The sequence below is a fragment of the Petromyzon marinus genome, chromosome 46, assembly GCF_048934315.1.
Source record: "Petromyzon marinus isolate PM22_M1 ecotype Great Lakes invasive population chromosome 46, UKy_Petmar_22M1.pri1.0, whole genome shotgun sequence".
In the NCBI taxonomy this organism is placed as follows: domain Eukaryota; kingdom Metazoa; phylum Chordata; class Hyperoartia; order Petromyzontiformes; family Petromyzontidae; genus Petromyzon; species Petromyzon marinus.
In genome coordinates this window covers 3,367,546-3,372,624 of record NC_133712.1, presented here as the reverse complement: position 1 = coordinate 3,372,624, position 5,079 = coordinate 3,367,546, and the positions used below count along the sequence as shown (strand labels likewise).

The 5,079-nt window shown below is 47.5% G+C and overlaps 1 long non-coding RNA gene across 1 annotated transcript; it reads left to right on the top strand.

The window, feature by feature from the left end:
* The first annotated feature begins 855 nt into the window (after window positions 1–855).
* On the top strand, window positions 856–4,483 carry LOC142930976 (uncharacterized). The gene is made up of 4 exons (XR_012946971.1): window positions 856–1,556; window positions 2,769–2,819; window positions 3,179–3,260; window positions 4,294–4,483. It is a non-coding gene; the product is annotated as an uncharacterized LOC142930976 (long non-coding RNA).
* The last annotated feature ends 596 nt before the right edge of the window (window positions 4,484–5,079 follow it).

The following is a 5,079-nucleotide window of genomic DNA, read 5'->3' as shown; positions in this document are numbered from 1 at the left end:
ATGAGCTATGAACTCTTTATCACAGATGTCCAGAGTAGCGAAAAATGTATGAATATAAAGTATATAAGTATATACAAAACGATCCAAGACCGCACCAAAACAACACACATTCCCTCAATAAAATTGCACATTTAAATGGAAATATCGATACATGGGTGTTTTATAATATAGCACAGTAAAACACGGGGGTATACGACGCAGCACTTTTTAAATTACCTGATCGCGATCCTGAACCAGTTGTAGAAACTGCACATTCCAGTTCCATAGGTTAATGGTTGCGTAGTACGATTACTGTAGCTGTTGCGTTGTTGGGCTTGTACGGCCTGTGTGATTATTGTTATTGCTGCGACGTGCATAGTGCCCTGGCCTGACCGGTGTGTGTTGTGCTCCTGCTGTCACAGATACGTCCTCCCAAACCACATGCTCATGAAGATCGCAGAGGAGATGCCTCGGTAAGCCGCGCACGGTGGTGGTGGGGCCGGTGGTGGCAGGGACAGTTGGGATGGTGGTGCGAGTGATACCCATGATGGTATTGACAGTGGTGGTAATATTCGCCCTCCAACAACAACGAAGGGCAGAGGAGCGATGCTCACAATAAAGAGCGGAGTGCCGGGCGGCTAAAATACAGCAAGTTGGCACAGTCGCGTGCACAGCTGGTGCATCTGCCCCAGTCATTGCAGTCAGTCAACCCATGGCACCTGGCTCTGTTCCGTGAGCTCCTGTTAGCGAGCCTTCGACACTGCACGTGGCTTCGGAGTGCACCTGGCCTGGGACAACCGCCGTGGTGATGTCACCGCCACTTATTGGCATATGGCGCCTGTTCTTGTTGTTGGTAATAGTGGTGGTGGCTGATGATTGTGCTGGTAGTAGTGAGAGTGGTAGTGATAGTGTTGATGGTGGTGCCACTCATAATGTTTTGATGTGGATGGTGATCTGGATGCTGGTGAAGATATGGATATGGTGATAGTATGATGGTGTTGATGAAGTTTGCATTGTGGTACTAGCATTGGTTAGTATGATCCTGATAATGATCAGGCTATATATACGTACGCCAGACAAGACAGGCTTTATGTACGTATGCCAGCCTGAAGACAATATACATACGTACGCCAGGATGAACAGGCTATACATAGACTAACCTGAGCTGCCTATGCGCACGTACGCCAGAATGAACAATATACGTATGTACACCAGCATGAATAGGATATATGTACGCCATCTTGAACGGATATGCTTTTGCCAGTATCAACGGCTATATGCACCCTAGTCCACGCCATTGCTGTTTGATGCAAGATAGAGAGAGAGTGCTGGCTTGTTGTAACGTTGTGCTGTTTCTGTCAGATTGTGTTGTTGCTGTGACGTGGTTTTGCCGTGATGTTGCATTGCTCTGGCATTGTGTTGTGACGTGTGTCGTTGCTCTAACATGTTGACATCGTCGTTGCCGTCGTGTCCCGTCGTTGCCGACGCAGGGAGCTGCAGGGCGTGCTCGCGTGCTGCAATCCGGTGCCGCCCCTCGTGAGACAGAACGCCATGAGCTGTGACAGCTCGTCAAGCAGGCACGCCTCGTCCCGCTCATTAAGGGGACCGCAGAAGCGGAGGCGGCTCGATGGAGCAGCGGGGGGTTCATAATGGACGGCCAGGGTTGAGATACGGATGAAGGATAGATAGGGCAAGAGAGTCGGAGAACGAGAACAGCGACAAAAGAGAGTGGGAGACAGAGACTGAAAGTCATAGGGGGAGAGGGATAGCGAGTGGTCAGAGGCAGAATGTTCATAAATAAATATAATCAAACATTTAATATAATCTTGATTTGAAGCTTTCGTGACTGCAGGAATCCATACTCTTTGGTTCTTTCGGTAAAGTCACGTAGGTAGAAAAATATTAGATCACGACGTTTCGATCGCAACACAAGCAATCGTCATCAGGTGGGACAACCACACCAACTGCTGAAGACAGCAGTGGGACAACCACACCAACTGCTGAAGACAGCAGTTGGTGTGGTTGTCCCACCTGATGACGATTGCTTGTGTTGCGATCGAAACGTCGTGATCTATTATTGTTCTACCTACCTGACTTTACCGAAAGAACCAAAGAGTATGGATTTAATATAGGTGGTGACTGGGTGGCTCCTGGGGCCAATACTGGGTCAAACACAATGATCCGGCACTGCTTCAATAATAATTTTTTAATTTGTGACACACTGCACATTATTCGCTCACTCGAAGCGAGAGAACGACTCAGAGGCGTGAGGGGGAACCACAGACGAGCGGGAAAGGCTACCAGGCGGTGAGCCTGTGCCAAATTTCCCCCCAAGCTTTGTGGTCGTCTTTATATGAAGGTGTTATCAACCAATTAATGAGTGTTTACATATGGGAGGGAACCGGAGTTCCTGGAGAAAACCCACACATGCGAGGAGGCAACAGTCGATCCCATACAGAACGAATAGATGAAGTCAACCTTTGCTGTACCCCCTTCTAGCAGGCCATGATATGACACCTGAAAAGCAACGGGAAGGGAGTTTAACAACATTTGTGTGATCCACCCACCCTTGTTGCCTCCATAGTGCTGGGTTAAAGGACTTCGCCACCAACACCACCTGGCTAAGATCCTAGGTTTTGGATCTTGGGAGTTTCAGCCACCCGTGGTTAAACGACGTTCACAAATGTAGCGAGTTGATGGTCACAACCAGGCACAAGTGACTGCAAAAGTAATTACTCGTTGCAGTAAAGGTTGCGTTTGTTTAATAATCATTGCTGCTGTTCCCGCAGAGCGAAACGCCCATCAAGGCTCCATCAAGAACATTCATCACCCGGACAGAGGTGACCAGAGACCAAAACTCATCACACAAATGCCCTCTTTACTTGCGATTATCAACTGTACATCTCATTTTCATTATCCGGCACAGAACTCTTCATTTGTGGTTCTTTTTTTTTAATTCCACGTCCCTAAACCGTCGTGACAATGAGGAGCTCAGTTCATGTCCGTCCTTAGCGTGTGAATAATGTTCCGATTGTTGTGTAGGTTGACACCCCTGTGTGATTTTGTTGGTTCATGGCCTGACCCAGACAGTACAATCTAGATGTTTCAATCCCCCAAAGGTGAGCTTAATGGTATCATTTGTATGCCCACCCTAGTGTGGCACTGATTGTTCAATCAATTTTCTTCTGTATTTTGACAGCGATTGGAAAACCCTCTCTTCTGTCCTCATGATGGCTTATCATTGGACGACAGGCAGCCAATCACAAGGCACGGTACTGAAGGTAGCTCACACTTAGTTGTGCTGGTTATATCGGCAAAGCTCATGATATGGATTATATATTTTTTTTTCGTGACAGTTGATGAGAACACCTAGCCTGTCACGAGTAGATTTCATTATATTGACATGAAAAAAATACTGTGCTGTTTTTGAATATCACACTCATAATTTGAGTAGTAATCATACAAATAATTGCCATGTTCTGTGTACAAATTAAACGTAATTTAGTGAAATAAATAACAAGTAATGTCCTGACTGCATTTACAGTGGGGCACAAGCAAAAATAACAAAATACTTTTCAGTAACATTGTCCTAAAAGTAAAACTTACATAATAGGTGATGTTTTAAGCAATGACCCTTCTTTGGCTGCTGCGTGTATGTGCGTATTATTTATTTCACTTTGTGTCTATGTCTGTGTTCAATTGCGTGCATTTCCATTCATATGTGTGTATTCATTCCTGTGTCTCTGTTAACGTGTCTTTATTTGCCTGTCTGCATGCGTATGTCTTGTGTGTCAGCGGTTGCAACAGGTGTGTGGCCCTGTATATTATTGCGCGTGTGTGGGTGTGTGTCTTCATGTGTGTATTGTTCAGTCTGTATCTCTGTGCATCTTCTGTGCTAGCGAGCGTATGTCTGTATGTCACTAGAGAACGGTTGTGCAGTGGTAGTGCGTAGTGGCACGTTCCTGATGGCCTAAGTTCCATTCCCGGTCACGACGAACAGCAGTAGTTTAGTTGGTTAGCGTGCTGCACTATTAACCTGGCGACCCAAGTTCGATTGCTGCTTACGGCCAACACTGGTGACGAATATCTAAAACGGTCCTGGGGCTCCCTTAGATTAATTCAGCCTTAAATGAGTACTCAGTGCATGTAAAGCATCAGCACTGGGGAGACAAAGGTGGCTGGGTGTAGTTTTGGTCCTCCCATCCCCTTCGTGTTCCGTGCTGACCTTCGTAGATGCTCGCTAACAGCACTTGCCCTAAAAGTCTTTTCAAGGCTATATTGAGGATCTTTGACTTTTGTCTTTGTGTGGTGCAGTGGAGGGAGCACGGAGGGCGGTGCCTGCCATGCGCCCGGTCCTCACCCTGTTTGACGTGAGCCCAACATCGTCACACGACCACAACCAACCCATGTCTCATTTCCCACACCGCTGGCGAAAGCACTGTGTGTGTGATCTCGTGTGCTGTAGCTTTCTGTACCGTGCTGTGTTTGCTGTGTTAGCCATCATGTGCTGGGGCGTTCTGTGCGTTCTCTTGTGTGCTGTCGCATTCTGAGCTGTGCTGAAATTGCTGTCATGTTGCTGTAGTGCGCTGCGATGTGCTGTAGCGCTCTGCGCTCTGCTTGCGGTGTGCAGGACAGCGAAGAGCAGCAGAACGAGGCTCGCACTGCTCAGAGCTCCACGTCCCAGATGAAGGCAGCGCGTGTCCTGCAGACGTTCGTCAACCCCTTTGGCATGGTGAGACATGGGGAGACAGGGACATGTGGAGGCACAGGGGTAGTTGAGTGGCATGGAGATGCATGGACTTTGAGACACGGGAATTACAAGGACACCAAGACAATGCAGTGATACAAGCGACTTAGGGACGTGGGGAACACACAGGAGGCATGGTAAATGAGAGACAGATAGGAGGCATAGAGACACAATATTAGCACAGGGTCACACGTGACACGGGGTCACTTAGGATTTGGATAAAACGGTCTTCCTTGACGCAGAAATCCTGGAAACACGAAGACGTGGGGACTCGAGGAAGTGGTTGAAAATAAAAAAGTTCGCTTGTGCATCTGTTCATGTGCTTGTGCTTGCAGTATCTACCATCCAGTGAC